Here is a 21,831-nt window from a genome sequence, read left to right as displayed (position 1 = left end):
GGCAATCATCGTCCGGTGGGGACGCCAGAGGATGCAGGGATCCGCTGCCCGCTCCTACGATATTGTCATCGTCGTCAGTCGCCGTGGCCATATCCATCCCCGTACCCATGTCTGGGCTTGCTGAGGTAGAGGGGGCCCGACGCGGATATGGAGGTTGAAATGGAGGAGTTGAATGGCACTTCCCCTTCTTTGTCTGCGGTTGGTCAGGGGCCTGAGGAACCGTTGGAACAGGCCCTTGTGGCATCCTCTTCTGGATCTCCAACACCAGAGTGTGGAGGATGGACATGCTGTCCAGAGATCCATCCTTCGGCTGAATTGGCGTGATCGAACACTAGGCCCTAAGCCGTTGTCCTCTACATCCAGGATCCTCATCATCAGTGGACGAAACTGTCATGGCCTGCGACACGCCTCCTTGGGCTGGTCCGGGGCCTCCTTGCCACCCCCCTTTTTTTCACCTTGAGGGGTTAGAGCTGGGCTCGGACGGCATTCTCTCTGGAGTGCCAGCAGACTTTGCCATAGTCACTACAGCAATTTGGAAACCTGCGCTGTGGGGGTTACCTTTAGGCGGTCAGCCACTTGAGCCTTCGTGAGAGCCACTGCCAACAGCTTGATCATCAAAGACGACTTCTCCTGAGCCAGTGGGCTTTCTTGGGCAGTTTGGCCGTCTTCTCATCCGTCCCTGTACTCTACCACACCTTAGCCGGGTTGGGCGATTTCCTTTTCGAGGAGGAACTCAATCGCTGGCTGGTGATGGAGGCGGATGGTGATGTCGATCGCGCCCTGTCCATCACTCGACCCACTTTCGTGGTGATCCCCATGGAACTAGACTTGCGGCGATTGCCGTGGTCTAGGGCCACGGATGAGGCACCCTCAAAGGACTTAGAAGCCCACTCCTCGGAGCAGCCGGCCCTGGGTGAGGCATGACCCTGCTCAGAGCACGGGACAGAGGCCTTGGCGTTCAGCCATGCCGACAATTTAAAATGCATACCCTTTGTCATCTTCTTGGAGAAGTCGAGGCAGATCTCGCACTCTCCTTCTCTGTGGTCCGGATGAAGACAGTAGAGGCATGCAAAAACACCAGGGCTAATGTAACAACCAAAGTGTTTCTGGATTATTATTAGTTCCTACCGTTAGGGCAATCAGGTAACACAGAGAATGGTATTAGGAGATGTATTGGCATTGATGAGAAGAACTCCTCTCTTACGTTGTACACAAAAAGACATACAGGCTGTCCCTACTAGGAAGAACACCCTATCCCACTTCCGGGGGTCTCTCCCTAGGAATTCGGTGGTGCGCTGCCTATCTAAAAGGGATAGCGAGAAATCTGTCCCTATCCAACAAGTATACGCATGTACCTATAACACTATATGCGTTAAAAAAAGTTAGACACATGTTTTGAAGTTGTTAAATCAAGACACAAAACATTAGAATTGCCTCTCCCGTGTGCGACTAGGTACTGCTACCAGGAATTTCTGCCTAGGAGTTAATCACCATATAGTTCAGTAGTCCTGTCAAATCGTAGCTTGTTCTGAACATAATAAAATAATGAACCCTCTATTGAAGGAAAAGACAGAACCTAGAGGCATAAAGCCCATCTAGTCAAAAGAGTCTGTTTTAACGTACACTGGTTGCTTGATTCAGGCATCGTTCTGCACATGAGAAAGCTCATGTACTGGTGGGTCGACTGGTTTCGATGACCATACTTGTTTGAGTCATCTTCTTCAGGACCAATTAGTCAAACCTTTGGTGTTACTCCAGCTGTGGACCATCAACTGGGATCCAGAACGGCAGATCCAGAACGGCACCTCCGTTCCGAAGGGGGAAGATAAAGGTGAATCGGGGGGGATGGTCAGCCCCTTGTCAAGCACTCATACATAATAGTACCTTAGTGCTACAAGTGTGTGAATTCTAGAACCCCAAAGCCAAATGGGGGTGCCATGCGTAACAAGGACTAGCACGGTGTGTCCTTTATGTAGCACCATGATGAAAGAAAAGAGGGTGGGGGGGTCGGAGGTTAGATTAAGATGAAAACCAGTGGTAAACCAGAGTGATTGGGTCAGATTTACATTATGTGGTGCGAGCCACGTCCAAAGTGTGGTATAGGCATGCAGGGCGGTGCCCAATCACCAATGAATCAAATTCGCCATACCCTAGTGACGAGCCTCGGTGGTCAAAGCTTGCCTGGGAAACCGCATATTCTACGGAATGGGATGTTAATCAGGTTCTCATTATGGCATCCGTATATCTAGAGCTATAGATAAGATATTGATGCTTATTATCGTGGCTTCAAGCATAATATTAAGCAAAGGTGACTGCCTGCTTACCTCATCTGAGGTGAGCGTGCGATAACAGGCGTCAGTGCGTCTCATTTTATGGATGTTGAATGCGTGCCGCTTGTCGAACTGCACATGTATTTCTTTAATACAGTGGCCTGTCAAGAATTAAAAATGTGCGGTCTCTGAGGGCATACAACATGCTCTTCTATTTTTGCGTTTGCTGGGTCAGCTTACCTGCTGTCCGGGTGTCAGTGCGTGAAGGTTTGCACAGCGGCTGGTCCTTCAAGCGTTGTATGGGTAGCTTCTGTGTACATCACGGAAAACAACTCTCTTAATGCTACAGGACCTATCTGCCCTCTTGGAACGGGATATATTGGCACACATGCCCGAAAGCGCATTAAATGCTAGTGTCAGGTGGCACAGAGTGCCCAGCTTTGAATAGAGGACAGTGATTGGTTTAGAGGAGAAATACAGTTTAGAAGTGAAAGTGAAACGGATTTTCTTTTTACCGAGGATTCCAAGCCTGACAACGGGGAATGAGCATGTGAATCCATGCCAGACCCCATGCTGGAGAACACTTATATGCATCCTATACATATTAAAACTCCAAGTCAAATGTGTGGTCAACCCAATTGCCTGGCTGCTAAAACACGATTTAAATCCGTAATAGAATTTGTGGGCAGGCACAGGCTTGCCCCTTTGAGTGAAGGTACATATAGAGGAAACATAGCTACTACACTCAGTTCTGCTGGATTTTTGGAAGGAGTGCAAGACTGCTTACCCGATGGAGGATTTTTGTGCTGAAATTGGTGATGTAGCAATTATGAGACCCTGTCTGGCCATACTGGCGAGACGGGCATCTCTTGCCTGTGCTCCTATTTACATTTTTGGGTACTGCACTTCTCGAATCTTCCTTGTCCTGCTGCTGGTCCTACTTAACTGCTTGGGCCAGACATCTATCCCAAAACAGTTTCCAGTGCTAGTTTACTGTTTACCTCCAGGGTCACACCCTCCAACCCACCCCCACTTGCTGCGGGCACCTGCCGTCATCTGGAAGGATGTTGGCACAGCAACAACCTGCAAAATCAGATTCTCTCCGTTGTCCTGTGATTGCCACCATCCTTATCTTGCTGCAGGATAATTTTGTTCCTGGTGCGCCATCCACGTTTGCCTGCTGCTCTTACTTCTGCAGATTCCTCAGTCGTCCAGGAATTCATTGATTCTGCGTCTGGGTGATTGGTGCCATGCCTGCAAATGAGGATTGTTCTTTTGGTACATCAATCATCACTGGCTCAGGGTTTGCGTCCCTGGGTGACTTAAACTTTCTCTTTTGCTTGTAAAAAGAAGCATTTACTTGAAATCGGTTGTTCAACCTCCCTGGAACAGATTTGTCAGGAACCAATTCTGCAAGTGCTTCCCTTTAGGTCCTGGGTTGCTCCTCATATTGACCCTCAGTGGTCTGTGGTCGAAGTTATCTGCAGGTGGCCTTTCACTGCATTTCCCCATTGACTTGCATTTCAGATGCCACCCCGTAGGCAAAGAAGCGTGCAGGTGAGAAGCAATGCCGCCCCCACTCCTCCATGTTGCAAGCCCTGTGTAGAATAACTGGGTGGGCACAAAATTGAGTTAAAGTTCAGGAGAAGAAGCAGGCAGGATCCCGCAAACTGAGGGAAGGAAAAAAAGAGAATTTAGCATAACAAGTGGTAGTAAGGTGTATTCCCTATAGTTTGTGGCTTCTATATTGCATCACAGAACATCCCTGAATTTCCAGGGAGAAGAGTGAGCCCTACCACCCTCAGACAGATGGGACACAACGGGTAACAAGGGAGGCTCAGAACAGGGAAATCCAAGTCAGAGTAATCGCAGCAATCCGAAATGGGAAAATATCAGGCAATCCAACGTCCAGTCCAATCCACGAGGGCAACACACAAGAACATACAAGGCTGACTTCGACTGTGACAACTGTGTCCTCTCTCCTGTTGCCCTGCAACAGTGACAATCGCCAGAAACTGCTTCCCTGCATCCAATCATGTGCCGAGAGGAGGCCTGCACCCGAGTGAGCTGCATTCTTCAACAGGAACACATTGCGCCAACATCTGTGGCCAACCAGGGATACACTTGAACCTGTGTTGGGGAGAATTCTCATTTCTGTGCTAATGTCCTTCAACCATAGAAACCCCCAGCTCGTCTGCTGAACTTTAGGACTTTTTAATTTTAACACTGGAGTGCGAGAGACCTTTTTCTCACTCATGTATTTTGACCTGATTTGGATTATGTTTCTCCTCTGTTTTGGAGTCTGAAACTCTACATGTTGTAGTTAATGGGAGTACTGACCTCACAGACTGGGCTCTATCTTCTTGTCATTTGATCATTAAAGTGATTGGTGATAAGTTAACTACTCAAAAAGGGATAATGGATAAATAAAGGCTTGAGTCAAGATAAGTATATGTACACTACTGTATTATAGTTTCATACAGATTAACACTATACTTTTTTCTGTATTATCATTTATACAGGTTGCAAATGTATATACGTTTTTCTGTATTATTCATACAGGTTGACAATGTATATTCCAGAAAGGTTGTGAAATAAAATTCAACTTTCAATTTGGAAAATATAAAGAGCACAATGTCACGCCAATATAAAGAGCACAGCGACACGCCAACGCGTGTTTCGACCTAAACAAAGATCGTCATCAGGGCATATAACCAAGTAACATTAAAGCAGATTATGTCACAAACAATAGTCATTAACTTTGTTTAGAACAGTTTGAGATTTCTTTTTACTAGGGTGGAGGGTTAGGAAACAAGACCGGAGAGGGGGATGGGGAAAACAAACAAAGACAAGAACCGAAAGAATTTTGTTAGATGGGTCTCATTTTTGCGGTATTTAAATTGTAATTTTTACAACATAACATGCCCAAATGTACACTTTCGTTAAGACCTGACCTGATTGGTAAGTCATTTTATAAACACAAAAGTCATACAAGTTCTGTTCCAGTTATTTGGTTTGCTACTAGGAGTACAGCAGATTTTGGTTCATGTCGGGAGGTAAATCGGGTTATAATTACCTATAGGACTAGTAGGTTGTAGTATATCTTGTTCCTGCTAGTTTATAGTGCAAAAGTCCTAGACAGTTCCTTTAGACTCAGAGACTTGCTCCCAATATTTGTTGATTTCTTTTTTGCACAATCTTTCAAGTTTGATACATTTTTGTGCCAAAGTTTCTGTGGCATTCAAACGGTTCTTAAAGGGATTAATGTCAGTGCCTCTAGGCGCAAAAAGGGCAACACTATCTACTTCTCTGTTTTTCAAATATTCTACCATTTTTAGGAAAACCGTTTAAAAAAAAAATTATTAGAATGGTATAAAGTAAGTTGGGTGCAGCATCCCCTGGGGAAAGCAAAATGGTATGTATTATGATTTGTGGAAACAGAAAACCCCCTTGGTGGGTATGTGCACGCCTAAAGGAAGAGAAATCTTATATGCACATGGATTGTGGGCTGGCTGCAGCCGTGTGGTTAGTAAGGCGATTTTCCACTGTCCCCTATGCAATGAACAAGTTAATGGGATTATTGACCTCACAGACTGCGCTCTATCTTCGTGTCATTTGATCATTAAAGTGATTGGTGCTAAGTTATCTACTCAAAAGGGATAATGCAATGTTATTTTGAACCAGGGAACGATTAGAATATTTCCTGGTTTTATTTATTCTTGCAGATTACGGCTACTAACTTAAAAGGGAAACCTGCCTCAATACCGCTGCACTAGTGAAGCAGACATTTACTCAACGACATTAAATACTGTGCAGGTAAAACCCAGAATTATGCAACTTCCTATTGATGTTTTTGCACTATAAACTAGCAGGAACAAGATATACTACAACCTACTAGCCCTATAGGTAATTATAACCTGATTTACCTCCCGACATAAACCAAAATCTGCTGTACTCCTAGTAGCAAACCAAATTACTGGAACAGAACTTGTATGACTTTTGAGTTTATAAAATGACTTACCAATCAGGTTCAGGTCTTAACAAAAGTGTACATTTGGGGATGTTATGATGTAAAAATTACAATTTGAATACCGCAAAAATGAGACCCATCTAACAAAATTATTTCGGTTCTCGTCTTTGTTTGTTTTCCCCATCCCCCTCTCCGGTCTGGTTTCCTAACCCTCCACCCTAGTAAAAAGAAATCTCAAACTGTTCTAAACAAAGTTAATGACTATTGTTTGAGACATAATCTGCTTTAATATTACTTGGTTATACGCCCTGATGACGACCTTTGTTTAGGTCGAAACACGCGTTGGCGTGTCGCTGTGCTCTTTATATTGGCGTGTCGCTGTGCTCTTTATATTGGCGTGACATTGTGCTCTTTATATTTTCCAAATTGAATGCTGAATTTTATTTCACAACCTTTCTGGAATATACACTGTCATCCTGTATGAATGATAATACAGAAAAAAGTATAGTGTTAATCTGTATGAAACTATAATACAGAAGTGTACATATACTTAACTTGACTAAAGCCTTTATTAATCCATTACAAGAAGATAGAGCGCAGTCTGTGAGGTCAGTACTCCCATGAACTTGTTTATTGCATAGGTGACAGTGGAAAATTGCCTTACTAACCACACGGGTGCAGCCAGCCCACAATTCACATGCATATAAGATTTCTATTCCTTTAGGCGTTTGCCTACCCACCAAGGGGGGTTTCTGTTTCCACAAATCATAATACATACATTTTGTATAGTGACACACATCACCTTCAGTGCAGATTTCTCACAAGGTTTAAATACCTTTTCTTGTGCAAATTACTGTTCCCAAAAATAGTAAAGTGAAATTGACTTTACTTACCTTTTCTCTTTTTGAGTCCAGCACACATCTTATGTGGAGTGCTGGGGGTTACCTAGTAGCCCCTTATCCGACACGCATATGTATGTTACCCTCACTACTTTGAATGGCTGGTGGCAGTGGTTTAATGTTCCTACCATTGGGATTTCCTACTGCAGGCCGAATCCTCAGCTGCAGTATAGCACCCCTGGGTGACCATTTTTGTCAAAATGGCCCGGTCATCTTTTTTTTGCCATTTTCAGTTTGTGAGGTCTTTATTGGGTTTTACTCTGTGGATTGAGGCCGAGTTGAGCCCTTTGTTCATTTTGCCTTTGGCGGGCTTCAGCCCTGAAGTCCGCCTCTGGCTCCAGTGTGTCTGGAAAGGCATGATGTGGGGGAGGTTCCTGAAACTCCCCTGTCCTTTGTCTTTAGGAATGCCTGAATGCAACCAGTCCTGATTGGCTGGCTGGCTGTCCTTTCAGGACAAGCACCCTGCTGTGTTGTACATTGGGAGAAACATGCTTAAAAGGCGAGGGTTTTGGGACTAGAATCAGAGTCGATCACTGGGAGAAACACCCAACGAGGAAACCGTGAACAATGCTTGCTGCATCCTCCGCACCCAACGATGAAACCGTGAACAATGCTGGCTGCATCCTCCTGGACCTTTGAATTGCCCGTTGAAGACCTGCTGCTGTGCTGAAACTACTTTTTCTGATTGACAAGAGAAGCTACGGAATGGACGACCTCTTCCATTGGGTTAGTTGGTAACCCAGAGACAAACTCCACTGTACCATTTTCCCTGATTGGCTGTACTACTTCGCTGATGCAAGAACCGAGTGCCAGCGGTCGAGAAATCTGTAGTCGAGCGCAATGTCTGAAATCCGCCCAGAAGCTACAAGAGTCTAAGGACCCTCCAGAAGCAGGATGACCAGAGCTTGAGTCCCCTTCACAAGAGCGCAAGACCCAAGGAATGACGGAAGCCCAACCGGTATCCGGGATCCGCGGTGGTGCCGATTACTGAGCGCTTAAACAGGAAAGTGCTGCTGATCCGAAAAGGTCCAGTAGCTGCCGATCTCCAAATTGCTGCAGCAGGAGCCCTCCAAACGTCCTCCCTCTTGTCCCCACGACTGAGGCTCAGGAACCCAGGGTCTGCACCGCTGCAACAGGATAGAATCCAGCTGGACCACTCTTCTTCAAACCAGATGTACTGTTTAGATTTGGGGTACTTACCTCAGTGTCTTTGTGAGCTGTTCTTTTCTCAGTTGAGACTTGCATTGGCTTACCTTAGAGGTGATTTCTACAAAACTCTCCAACTTTGTGCAAGACTCATTATCGAAGAAGGGCTTTAGATCCATAGACTGTGTTCCAATTGACTTTGGCTGTCCTGGCTCCTTGCAGACTCTTCTAGTCCATTGACTTTGATATTTCTGTCCCTCATAGGTGGTAACTTGGTTTAGACTGTTATTGCTGGGAAAGGCTTTTTTAGACTTCAGTGGAAGATTTAAGTATACTCGTATGCCTCGAGAACCCGTTTAACCTTTTTTCCTTCCTCTAACCTTTCCTTTCGGCAACCTCAGAATTTGAAATAACTGGTGACATATAAATGCCATTACTGTCCTTGTGAATGAAATCGGCTCTGGGTGTAGGAAGTGTGTAAAAAGCATATCCAAAGAGTATACACTAACTTGTGCTGATTCTGGAAAAGTATTTTGAAGTATATTTGTTTGATACATATCTTGCCCTTTTTAAAGAATGCATATTTAAAAATGGATGCTAAATAAATATTTATAAATAAATAACTATTTATAACTGAAACCTTGAGTGTAAGTGTTACTTGGCTACTTGTATTTGTGAATTTCATTGCTACCGCTCTAATGTACCCCTCTTGAGATAGGCATATCTGCTCAGTCACACTACCAACTTGTGTAGAACAAACTTATACCAAAAGACGGGTTACCTAATACCAAGCAGATAAGGAACAAGTTACTTACCTGTAACTATTGTTCTCCAGCATGGATCTGGCATGGATTCACATGCTCATGAATATTCCCCGCCATAAGGCTGGGAATCTGCGGTAAAGAAAAAAATCAGTTTCAGTTTCACTTCTGAACTGTCTTTCTCCTAACCACCAATCACTGGTCTCTGGGTCATACTGCCCCAAGCCAATAGCCCCTCTGGCAGCCATCTTCAGATTTAGTAGCACGTAAAGTGGCAGTAGGACCAAGAAAAGAGCCGCAGAGGTGTAGGCGGGAGGGTTCGCATGTGAATCCATGCAAGACCCATGCTGGAGAACAACAGTTACAGGTAAGTAATGTGTTACTTCTCCAGCATGGGGTCTGGCATGGATTCACATGCTCATGAATAAAGAATACATAGCAGTACACACATGCAAAACCACGGGAGGTGGCAAGACTCAACATTAAGCATCTCTTGCCTCCTCACCATGCTCACCTTCAAGCGAACAGGTTGCGCAGCACTGCTTGGCCGACTCTGGACTCTTCCCTGGAATCCCTGTCGACGCAGTAAAACTTCGTGAAGGTGTGCGTCAACCTCCACGTAGCAGCCCTGTACATGTCAAGCAGGGGCACACCAGACAGGAACACCGTAGTTGCAGCGATTGCTCTGGTCGAATGGGCTCTCTGACGACCAGGCAACGGTCGGTTTGCCAACCAGTGACAAGGGGTGATGCAGCCAGAGAGCCACCTGGACATGGAAGCCTTGGAGAGGGCCTTCCCATGATCACAGTGCCAAAGTTCACTAAAATTTGCAACGTCTTCCTAAAACTCTTTGTGCAGTCCACACAGAGCTTCAATGCTCTAGCCACATCCAGAGAGTGCAAAGTCCTCTCAGCCGGTGACGAAGGCATCGGGAAGAACACAGGTAACACCAAGGGCTTGTTTAGATGAAAGTCCGAAGGCACCTTGGGCATGAAGGAGGGGTGCGTCCGTAGCACCAACCTCGTCTCATGGAATGCCAAATAAGGTGGTTTACAAGAGAGGGCCTGGATCTCTCCCACTCATCGTGCGGAGGTGATGGCCAACAGAAACGCTGTTTTCCACGACAAAAGTTTCAGTGCCGCTGAATGCATAGGCTCGAACGGTGGACCCATGAGCCTAGTAAGCACCACATTGACATCCCACGCCGGGGCCGGAGCCTTCACCGGCGGGAACGAGCGAAATAGTCTCTTGACAAACTCCTTGACCAAACGATGCGACCATAAGGATTATCGTCCAGGAGATCTGGTGTAGCGGGAAATAGCCGCCAAATGAACTTTGATGGAAGCATGGGCCAGTCCTGCCTTGGCCAACAACAACAAATACGGAAGCACCTGCTGAGGAGTGACTCGTAGAGGGTCGATGATCTGAGTATGGCACTTCCACTTGTGCCTGTAGCATTTGAGAGTAGATGAAGCTCTGATCATTGCGAGCACCTCCTTGCAATCCGCTGGAAGATCGTAGCCCCCAAACTCTAGTGCTGCAGGAGCCAGGCCTTCAGGTTCAACGATCCTGGGTCGTGGTGCAGAATCGCACCTCCTTCCCTGGCGAGAAGATCTGCGTCCGCCGGAAGCTTGAATGGAGGGGACGCTGACATGTTCAGAAGGTCCGGGTACCATATCTGTCTCGGCTAGGCCGGTGCGACGAGGATCATCCTGCACCGGGATCATCTGAGTTGATTGACTGGTCGAAGGAGCAACGGGGGGGGAACACATACAAAAACAGGCCGTCCCAGGGGAAAGAACGCGTCCCCCATGCTCCCCGGCTGGGGAAACCTGCTGGCGAACCTCCGGCACTTGGTGTTTGTCGCCGTCACAAACAGATCGATCTGGGGATTGCCCCATCTGAGGAACAGGTGATCCACTTGGTCCTGTCAAAGTTCCCACTCGTAGCAAGAGCGTAGTTCCCTGCTGAGAGAGTCGGCAACAGTGTTCTTCACTCCTGCCAGATGACAGTATGAGGAAAATCCCCTGGGCTACGGCCCAGTGCCAAATGTCCTGCGCCTCTTTGGAGAGTGCCAGGAATCTTATTCCCCCCTGCTTCCGGATGTAGAACATTGTGGTGGTGTTGTCTGTGAAGATTTGTACCACCTTGCCCTTGAGGGACGGAAGGAATGACTTCAGAGCCCAAAACACAGCCCGCAGCTCCAACATGTTGATTTGCAACGTCTTCTCCTCCGGTAGCCACAAGCATCTTGCATGAAGACTTCCCGTGTGTGCTCCCCAACCTTCCAGGGAGGCGTCTGTCGTGACGGTCTCCTGATGAGGTGGGGTCTGGAAGTCCGCGCCTGCGGACAGATGTGCATGCACTTCCCACCATCGTATCGCTCGGCGGAACCCCTCGTCGAGCGTGATCTTGTCCCGGAAGGTTCCCGACAGTTGTATTCACCTGGCATCGAGAAACTCCTGCAGTGGACGCATCCGTAGCCTGCAGTCGAATGAGGTATATGCACGACATCATGCCGAGTAGGGACTTGATGGACCTCACCCTTGCGATCTTCACGGGCAACAGCCGTTGCAACTTGCCCAGGAGGGCCGTTATCCTCTCCTCCGACAGAGATGCTAGGCAAGACACTGTATTGAGTCGGGCTTCCAGAAACAGAGCGTCCTGCGATGGAATCAAGTAGGACTTTGCACAGTTGATCGAGAACCCCAGATCCGTCAGGAGTTGGACCGTCCTCGCCCTGTGGTCGACGGCGATGTCCTTTGTGCTCGCCCGGATGAGCCAGTCGTCCAGCTAAGGGTACACGTGGATCCCTCGTGGCCACAGCTGCGCCGCCACCAGTGACAAGCACTTGGTGAACACTTGTGGCGCCGACTTCAATCCGAAGGGAAGAGCCTTGAACTAGTAATGCTGCCCTTGAATCACGAAGCATAGGTACTTGCAGTGTCCCTTGTGTATGGGGATGTGAAAATAGGCATCTTCCAAGTCCAGCGGCTATAGAAAATCCCCCTCTTCCAGCTGTCCTAGCACGTGCTGAAGAGTAACCATCTAGAACTTTTGGGAATTGATGAACTTGTTCAGACGGAGGAGGTTCAGAATGGGCCTCTGCTAGGGAGAATTCTCTGTTAAGGCTAATTTCCCAAACCTAGTGAGTCCCTCAGCAGCTTTGCTGGATTTTTGGGGTTTATTTTTTTCTCCTGCTAAGAGTGAGACTCTTTTTCCTCCCACTCCTAGGCATGATTTGAGAATGTCCTTTGACTGTGAATGTGTTTTATGGGCAATGGCGTCTTTTACTCCATAAGGCTTCATGTGTTTTTGGTATGTGTGTTACACAGCACCCTCAGTGCAGTAACACAGGGGTGTCATAGTGACCCCCAAACATAGACTCTATACCCTGGGACTGACTACTGTCTCCCAGGGCATGTAAAGTCACCATTGGCTTTACTCGTCTCAAATTGTGAACAGAACCAGTACAAACCATCATATTGTGGAAGTACTTGTAGGGGTAATTCGATTACCCCTGGGTCTGTTTTCCAAGGGGGCACTGTCCAGTCCCCCCTTGTCGAGTTTCTGGCTGGTGGCAGTGGATACCACGCCAAATATTCCACCGGAACATTTCTTATGGGATTTTCCCATCGATTTTAAATGCACCACTTTTTGGTGCAATGTTAAAGATACTGCTGGGTTATTTATTTAATATTAATTTCCCGGTTGGATCTTTTTGCCAGGACTAGGTTTTAAAATGGCATTTGTGTTCGCCTCTGAAACTCTAACACAAGTCGAGCCCTTAGTTCCACTTTTTGGCGGGCTTCTGCACAGGCGCCCTCCAAATGGTGCCACTCTGTCTTGGTTCTACAGGATGTGTGGGAGGGGGATTAGGCACCCTGGACTGAGTTGCCTGGGCAACTCAAGTCGCACTCTTGTGTGATTGGCCCAAGTGGTGAGCCGCCCGGCTCACCACTTCGCATGTTTGAGTGACAGCTAGGCTGTTTAATGGGGGTTTTTCTGCATAAAAGCAGGGCTTTGGGGACTGGAACTTCAGAAGTCGCCACAGGACCTAAAGAATCCGAAGAGGGGAGAAGCTGAGCCATCTACAACAACGACACCACCGGTGGAACCCTGCTGTAAAGAACTCACTACTTCCCCAACGACAGAGGAGATCTTCTTCCAGGAGAGTCTTCTTCCCTTTGAGAATGTGGGACCAACCAGTTTGCCTTTTCGCCTTCCAGGACGTCTCGTGGTCGAATCGCCCGTGCCAAGCACCCCGGTGGCCGGATAGCCACACTGCACCACTAACCGCGAATAAACGGGTCGTACCTTTTAATCGGGAACTCCGCGGCTGGTGTCATCCCTGGCAGTGCAACGACTTCCAGCTTTCTTCCTCGTCGAGAACATCTCTTCCTCTGGTCGAAGCCACGACTTGCACCTGCTGCCAGGAACAACTGCCCCCGCTGGAACGTTCTCACCATTTAAGGTACTGTGTCCCGCCTGGCCACCGTTGCAACAGACTGTCCAAGGTGTCCCGTAAATCCTTGACTTTCCAACTGGGTTGGCCTCCAAACCTTCTAACTTTATCCTTCTGAACTGATCCAACCTCTTTTGACATTTTCTGCAAAGACTGAGTGCATTTCCACTGTGTGATCTTGGGCACATTCAGCCTTGCTCTCTCTAAGAGTGGGCCTGGCCTATGAACTTTGGCTCTACAGTAGACCCTGCCTTTCCTGCCTTGCTGGGGGTTCGTAAAAGTGTTGGTACTATGTTATTGCCATGCTCTGCCTTTTCCCTCCCTTTTTAACGAATTATTGAAGTGCCATCTAAGGTTACGCGCTCACCTCTGTTTTGCTAATAAGTGGTGTCTTAACCTAGACTTGTCGAATAATTAACTAGGGAGGTGTATCTACTTATAGTGACTGTGTTTGAACTTGCTTGATATATTAGTGCCAGTGTATTTTCATAAGTGTGTTTTAAATAAATAATATACTTTTAATACCAAAGCTCTGGTCAGTGTTTGCTTGTTCTACTGTGTTTTTGGCCCTATTGTGTATGCTCTGTATACTGCCTAACTCTTCTTGAGAGAAGTCTGACTGCTCAGCCACAGCTACCAGGTAAATCTGGGTGGTGCAGACGGCTACCAATTGGGTTTACTGCTTACTCCTGTGGTCTTAAACTTTTTGCAGTGGTCTCTAAGGGAACTGCACAGGTTTCTGCCTAACAGCCTCCCACCGCCAGTCTTCTTTCTGACGAGAAAGTAACAAGAGTACACTCCGGAGCCTCTTTGGGACGAGCTTCATCGCCCCCTTTTTTAGCATGGCCCGTACATCCAGCAGCAGCTGAGGGATGTGATTTTCCTGATACTGGTGGCATCTGGGGACACTTCCGTTGGAACTCGAGGGTGTGTCCATGGGCGCGAGCGTCCAGCACCCAACGGTCGGTTGAGATTGACTTCCATACACTGACAAAGTTCGCCCACTGGGGTGCACGGTTGGGGGCCAGACTCCACGGCGGGTTCAATCTTGTTTTGACGTTGAAGCGCCGCCTTGGGGGCCTTGGCGACGACTTCCACCTCCAGACTTGGCACGAACCCTTGTAGGTCTCCTGGACCAACGAGCGGGAGGGCTGACGGTAAGACGAAGTACCTCCTCTGAATCCTTTAGAAGCACTTTGGGATTTTCCTCAAGAAGTCCGAAAGGATGGCCGTCGTAGCTGAGGTGTGCCCAAGGCACGAGCCGTCTCAGTGTCCGCTTTGATGGTCTGGAGAGACTCGTCCACAGTCTTTCCAAATAAATTGTCCCAATCGAAGGTCATGTCCAACACATTCGACTGGACATCCTGGTGGAAATTAGTGGCCCTCAGCCAGCCATGCCGAAGAAGGCAAATGCTGTTGCCCATTTGGTGGAATCCCGTGTCGGCAATGTCTGTGGCCACTGCAATGGCATGGTCCGAAGCCACCTGGCCTTCCAGTAAGATCTCCAAAGCCTCAGCCCTCTTGTCGTAAGGAAGGAAGTCCAAGAGGGGGGCCATCTTGAACCAAAGTTCCCTGTCATAACGCGCCACAATGGCGAGGGCGTTGGCAGGCTTGCCGGTCGTCACTGCCGACGTGATCACTCTTTGCCCCATGGCATCAAACTTCTTCCCCTCACCGTCCGATGGGAGGAGGCCGCCAACGAGGAGGAGGAGCCTGAAGACTACTTCTTGGCCGCCGCCGAAACCACAGAGTCCGGAGACGGCTAGGACCGTAGGCACTTAGGTGCAGAGTCCGGCACTCTGTATTTCTTCTCGTATCGATCCCTCTTTATCAGAGCCAATGAAGGGTTCTTCATGAGGGACAATTCCTCGTCCCAAATGTCATCCAATAGTGGGATCGAAAGCACGGTCTTCCTCTTCACCTCCCGGCGCTGGTAAAGTAAACCCGCTTTCTTCTTCTCCTGCGGGGCGAGCTGAAACAGCTCTGAGGCCCTGGAGATCATGGAGTGGAATCTCGTCGGGCGGTAAGGATTTGGCAGGCGGCGACGGGAGATTCCCCCAGGCCACCGTCGTCGTCCGTGCCAGTGCCCATCGTCATCGTGTCATCCTTTGAGGGCGGGGGGGCAGATGGGGGGAGGGAGGGAGGCAAGGGGTGAACTCTCCTCCTCTTGGATGGTGGTTTCTCTGATGGTTCCGGCACCAGACCAAGGGAGTCTGTTTTGGTGAAATGATGGGTATCATCTTCTCCAGAGTCTTTTCAATGGGCTGGAAAGAGGATTCCCTCCCGACAGGCAGGGATCCTCTCGCTTTCAGGGCCGTGCCCTGCAGATGAGCCACGGCAGCCTTTGCGAGGGACGATGCCACCAATTCAATGGAAGTGTGGGCCTTCATCTGACGCATCTGGCCTTCACGTTCTTGGCCAAGTCCGCAGCCTTCATCTTAGGGGGAGGGTCGGGCACCGCTCCCTCCTGGCCTTCTCTGCAGGGCCGGCCTGGGTCTTCCCCAAGAGCTTGCTCGGATGGTCAGACTTCCTCTTCTTTGAAGATCGCTAGCGTTGGCTCGTGGTCAAAGGTGCTGGAGACGCTGAACTCGCCCTGACCGCCGAGGAGCCCATTGCAACAGCGCTCCCAAAGGAAGCGGACTCGCAGTGCCTAGCCTTATGTTGGGCGACCGCAGAAGGAGCGCCCTGAAAGGTCTTAGAATACCGCTCAGCTTTCTTCTTCTGGGCAGGGAAGGCATGCTGCTGGGACTCACCCAGAGCAGGGGCCTTGGCCTGCAGCCACTCGTTGAGGCGTTTGCATCAGTCGGTCCGCGACACCATCTCCCGACAAGCCACGCAGTCGTCCTCCACATGCGTCGGGTACGAATGCAGGCAGTAGAAGCACAGGGAATGTTCATCTTCTGAAAAGACATTCCATAAATTGCAACCGATTGATGGAGCTTGAAGCTCGATTGATCGAAAAAATAGAGCAAAACTCTTAGGAAAATCGCAAAACGCAGTAAAACCTCGAGAGCTATAGCACAAGGACTCCCAACACTTGAACGTGCGGTAAAAATCTGAAGATGGCTGCCAGAGGAGGGGCTTAGGTAGGTGGCAATCATTGGCTGGGGCAGCATGACCCACAGACCAGTGATTGGTTGTTAGGAGAAAGACAGTTCAGAAGTAAAACAAACTGATTTTTTCTTTACCAAGGATTCCCAGCCTGACGGGGAATATTCATGAGCATGTGAATCAATGCCAGACCCCATGCTGGAGAAGTGTTTTGCAGTCTCACACAGTGTGACATCAATTCATACCTAACAACCTGGAACTCTTGGGAACCAAAGACTGGAAGAAACAGCAGGAAAAGCGACCCCCGACAACCCTCTGAAGACATGCAAAGTCCCAAAAGAAACCAGAGGGGGGGGGGGGAGGGGTCTCGTGAGTTACAGTCGTACTTCCTTGAGCCCCTATCTCGCCTTTAAAAAGTGTTCCTAACTTTTAAAACATTTACACTAGTTTGGCTTTGCCATTGCTTGTGCGCGCAAGCACTCAAATCTGGGGACAGTTTCATTCACAAGAATAGACACTTACCTGACTGCTGAAACAGTTTTTCCATCCCCAAGACCCTCCTAACTTTTTCCTGCCTTACAAAACTACTTGTAACTTTGAGAACCTCAGGTCACAATGCCCCAGTCAACTTAGGGTTGGACTTCTAAAGTTAGGGTTGTATTCAAGGACGACATTGCCGATCTAACTATACCTTTGCTTTCAGTATTGTGGGTTTATTACACTGGCTTCTTGGACTGTATATATGTATTTTATTATTAGTTTGTGCGATAGAATTACCTGCTCAGTCATTTCTACAGTGTTTGCTTGGCCATATATAAAGATAGTGTTTTTATAGCTGCTGGTCTAATTGTAATCTTTGATTACTTAACTTGTGGACCATTGACCAGACTCACCCCTTCCTGGGACTTAGCCTTGACGACTCTCCATGCTACCTTGATTGTTTGGCTACAGCTCCCAGAGTTGTCCCCGTTCACTAACTAGGTTGGCCTACTATAACATCTGTCCACCAGGCCACAATATAGAAATCCAGTCCTAACTATCTCATTTTGGGGAAGGTTGCATGAGCAGAATACATATGTTACCAGTTAAATGCTGGCTGATGCTCGATTCAGGTTTCTTTCTCCCTATTGCCACTTTTATAGTACAGTTGTCTGTGCCCTTAGAGGTTACATTTTACATGAATGCAGTTTATTCACTTAAATAACCAGTTGCAGAATGCATTCTGGTACTTTGACAACTTTTTTTCCGGCCTTGTTAATGGTTTTATTTACAGTACTCCACAACATTTCACTTGCGTTTTCACACATGTTTGCCAAACTACTGTGCACAGACCGCTGCTTATGTGTTGTTTTTAAAATGACACTTCTGAGCTCTCCAGGCCGTCCGACAGACTGTGGAGGAATTGCCTGTGATTGAGCTTTATGTGCATGCGTGCACTGTGACATGATTTGGTTTGGCTAAATGTTTCTATAAACTATATAGCTTCTTAATTAAAAAAAGAAAATTACACTTTGCACTGCATCTTTTCTTAGGAGTTAGACTTACCTACAGTTTTTATCGCTCACGTTTTTCAACGCTAGAACTCCAAATGACATTGTTGCACTTAACAGAACTGTGACATTTGTCTAGGGATCAAGATTTAGGGCCTCATTAAAAGACTGGTGGTAGCCATGCCGGTAAAACGTCAGGCTGCTGCCGGACGTGCACAGTTTTCAGCGCCTGGCTTGCCGGTAACTGCGGGGGATTCTAACCCCACCGGTCCCACCGGGAGTCAGATACCAGAAAAACTAGTGACCCTTTGAAAGTATTGAAAAGTATACCTATGTGTGTTGATTTATCGTACTAAGGGTTTAAAAGTGACTTGCGTAAAAATAAAAAAAATCTATATTTTAATATAAATGTATGTGTGCTTCTTTGAAGTGCATTTCTAACTGGGTTCCGTGTACTTGCCTACAAGCTCACCTCTTCCTCTTAAGATAAGCCTGACTGCCCTGCCACTCTACCAAGGTCTCTGAGTAGTACAGACTGATACTAAGAGTTGGGGGATCTACAAACCACTGGGATAGCTTACTAAAGTCTTACCTCAAAGTGGGACTTTAGGAAAATTCCCCTAACAATCCCTCCAATTGTTGGACCAGGAGGAGCTTCCTGTCCAAATCCTGGGTTAAATGAGGACTCCTGCAGCTACTGCATAGATTGTTGTTGGAGCTAAGACTCCTACGAAGAAGAGCAGCGTGGTAACCAGCGCCAAGGCGAGTGAATTGCAGGTGAAGCCTTGGTCCTCTGCCGGATCTCAAGAACACCCTCGTCGGTGCTAAAACCCCTGGATCGCTGGGAACAACCAGTCTCATTCCCCTGCTCGAGGATGCGTCCCTTCGGAAGTGTCCCTGGGACAACCAGTGGACTGATTAGGTCTCTCATGGGTTACCTCGCTGCCGACTTAGCTGTTCCAAGCGCATCCTTAGAACTTGAGGATCTTCAGCTTGCACTAAAGATGCCTGCTCCTGCATTTTCAGCCACCTTACATCAACGAATACCGTGCAGGGCCTGCGCCTTGGTTTGTCCATTGAAGATTACCTGTCGACTCCTGACCATGCTGACTCCAGTTGCAATTTGTCTTCTTCACATCCTAGAGGTGTCCCAAGGCCGCCTGTTCCGCAGAAGTGGTCATCTTTTCTTTGCAATGGTATTCAGCAAGAAAGTGCCTGGGTTGGGGGGGGGGGATTAGCGTACCGGTTCCTTCTCCATAGGGTTATGTGAGTCTAGAAATTACCCTCGCATAACATAGGCGGTATATTTTGTTGGCCAAAAACCAACCGCATCATATGCTCAGCATTATTGGTACCGACTCATGAGCATAACCAGAGAGCGTCCATTTTGTAGGAATAGAAGTCGCCATTTTAGTAATTTTTGCTTTCTTGCTTTTCTGTTCAAACTGCTTTGCTGTAAGTGAGTTCTATTTCGTTCTTGCTCATGCATAGAGCAAGGCCACAAGTTACATGTTGAAATGCAGCCCAGACAACCCAGACAGCAATGCCCCGGTCTCCTCCCTCACAAGTCCTTGGAAGTGAACAACAAGGCATTTAATCACTACGCAGGTGCAGCAGAAACTGTAGAAATGAACAGTTAAAGGCTGAATTATACTCTCTTCTCCGGCCTCCCTTTCACTGAGCCCCTGTTAATCGAGCTGACCTCTAGCCCACGAATAGAAACTTGAAGATAGTGAGGCCTGGAATGTGTCTCTCCCCTGCACGCAGCTTGCTTGTAAGAACAAGAGCATTATGTTCCGTAAAAAAAAGAATGGTGTCTGCACCATTGCAAATTGCAAACTGTTGCTGAATAAATGTCTGAAGGGTGTCATATTCATCATAATTGTCAACCATCGAAACCATTGCAAAGAAAGATACATTATGGGTGGTTTCGAATGTGTCACTACTGATGATAAGATGATCATTTTGTATATATGCAACTGATGTAGAATGCTCGTTCTCTTGCGTCCCACGAGGTCTGGGTGACACACGTTGCGGGACGTGAGACCCAGTCGGCCGACAGACTATTTGCTTTGCATTAAACCCTAGATTTTGGGAATTGAACCTCGTGTCTGGCGTATCAGTTTGTGTGTGGTGATTGTGCCTTGTTTCCATACGCGAGGGTCCCCTAGGGGCCCCATCATATATAGGAGAGTAAATGCCTGTCCCTATAACACTCTCTTAACTTTGGTTGGTGGAAACTTGGTCAAGGATTCCTCCCTAGGCCTGTCCTAATGCATTGAGATTGAGCATGTTACTTACCTGAACTCTCCTGGTCTTTTTGACCTTTAAAATCATAACCACTAGCATTGTCCAATCACATATTATGGACAGATTTTGAAGGAACTTTTGGGTTGATATCACTTAGAACCCCCGCGACCTGATTAAATGCAAAAATGTGCACTGTCGCATTGCCATAGAACGGAGACTTCGAGTTCCTCAATTCTGTTTGTTTAATTAGGAAACCAGGCTGCTGTGGTCACACCTTATTACTGCGCCAGAAAAAAAAAAGCGACACTTCGCTTGAACGCGGGACGCGGCAATGATATTTGCAGTTGGGATTGATCCCCGTTATTACACTACCAGTAATGATCAAGAGAAATAAAGTTGATTTGAGAAAGGCACCTTGCCGAAACACGTGTAATCCATAGGGCAGATCAATTAAACTTTCTGATCACACAACAGCAATTGGACTTAGTCTTCAGCATAATTTTTTTTCTGGCGCAGTAATAAGGTGTGACCACAGCAGCCTGGTTTCCCAATCACATAGTAACCTACCTGAAAAGTATAACTTGGGAACCGATGACGTTAGGGCACAAGGCCCCAAGACATTTTAGGTGTGGACTTACTAAGTGTTTGGGAACGGTTTTATGGTTACTCTAAAGTGATTCTAAAGAACTTTATGCACCCAACTTTTTACCTGTCTTACACTGGTTATTGAATCAAATGCTTTCTTTCTTCTAAGGGCGAATATATAAATCGGTTTTATAGTGTGTGACAAATTTTGACTAGAGGTTTCATTTGCTTAGTGTGTAATGTGCCTAATAAATCATTGTATATTTTTGTACTTCCCCTGTCAAACTGGAATTATCGGTGGTGTTCTGTGTGGACCAATTGTGGCCCTAAACCACATTCACATCCCCGCCTAGGTTATCACCCCGCCACCTACCTCATTTGGGTTTGGCTAGACCGAAGCATCTTTCCTTTTCACCACAATTGGTTGGGCTCCAAAAATCCACTTCCAGGGTTGATTTTGGAAATCAACCTCAACACCTAGATGCGGTTCCGGTGCCCTCCCATTGAAGAACAGCAAAAGAGAAACCATCATAACCAGGGGATACATAATTTTGAAGTCATTTGGAAGAGAAAAATCAACATTTTAAGAAAGTGAGATAAAGCTTTTTTTTAACCTGGAACCTGTAAGAGACAAAACTAAACTACACAGATTAGTTCTGAATCTAGTAATTAAATTGAAGTGAACCTTATTTACCTCTCCATATATAGAAAGATTCTGAGATCAAGGTTTAGCTGTTCAAGATGCAAGCATTCTGCTTAGAACAAGCTCAAATGCATTTTCCAAAAGAAAGTTGTGCAGTAGCCCACTGCAACATGTGGCTCTCTAAAAGTGGGATGAGTAACAGTAAGTTTATAACAGAAGGAGGTAAATATCGGATGAGGGACATGGGGAATAAAGTGACTCTAAATGTAGAGTAAAAGAAGTTGATTTCAAAGTTCACTTT

The 21,831-nt window shown here is 47.1% G+C and overlaps 1 protein-coding gene across 12 annotated transcripts in view; it reads right to left on the bottom strand.

Annotated features, from left to right (window-relative positions):
• CCDC9 (coiled-coil domain containing 9) overlaps nt 1-21,831 on the bottom strand; it is a 1,357,226-nt gene that overhangs the window by 972,450 nt on the left and 362,945 nt on the right. The gene's annotated exons all lie outside the window — the stretch shown is intronic.

Source organism: Ambystoma mexicanum, chromosome 2p (genome assembly GCF_040938575.1).
Source record: "Ambystoma mexicanum isolate Mex_15411 chromosome 2p, UKY_AmexF1_1, whole genome shotgun sequence".
NCBI classification, from domain to species: domain Eukaryota; kingdom Metazoa; phylum Chordata; class Amphibia; order Caudata; family Ambystomatidae; genus Ambystoma; species Ambystoma mexicanum.
This window is presented reverse-complemented; position numbering and strand designations above follow the sequence as displayed.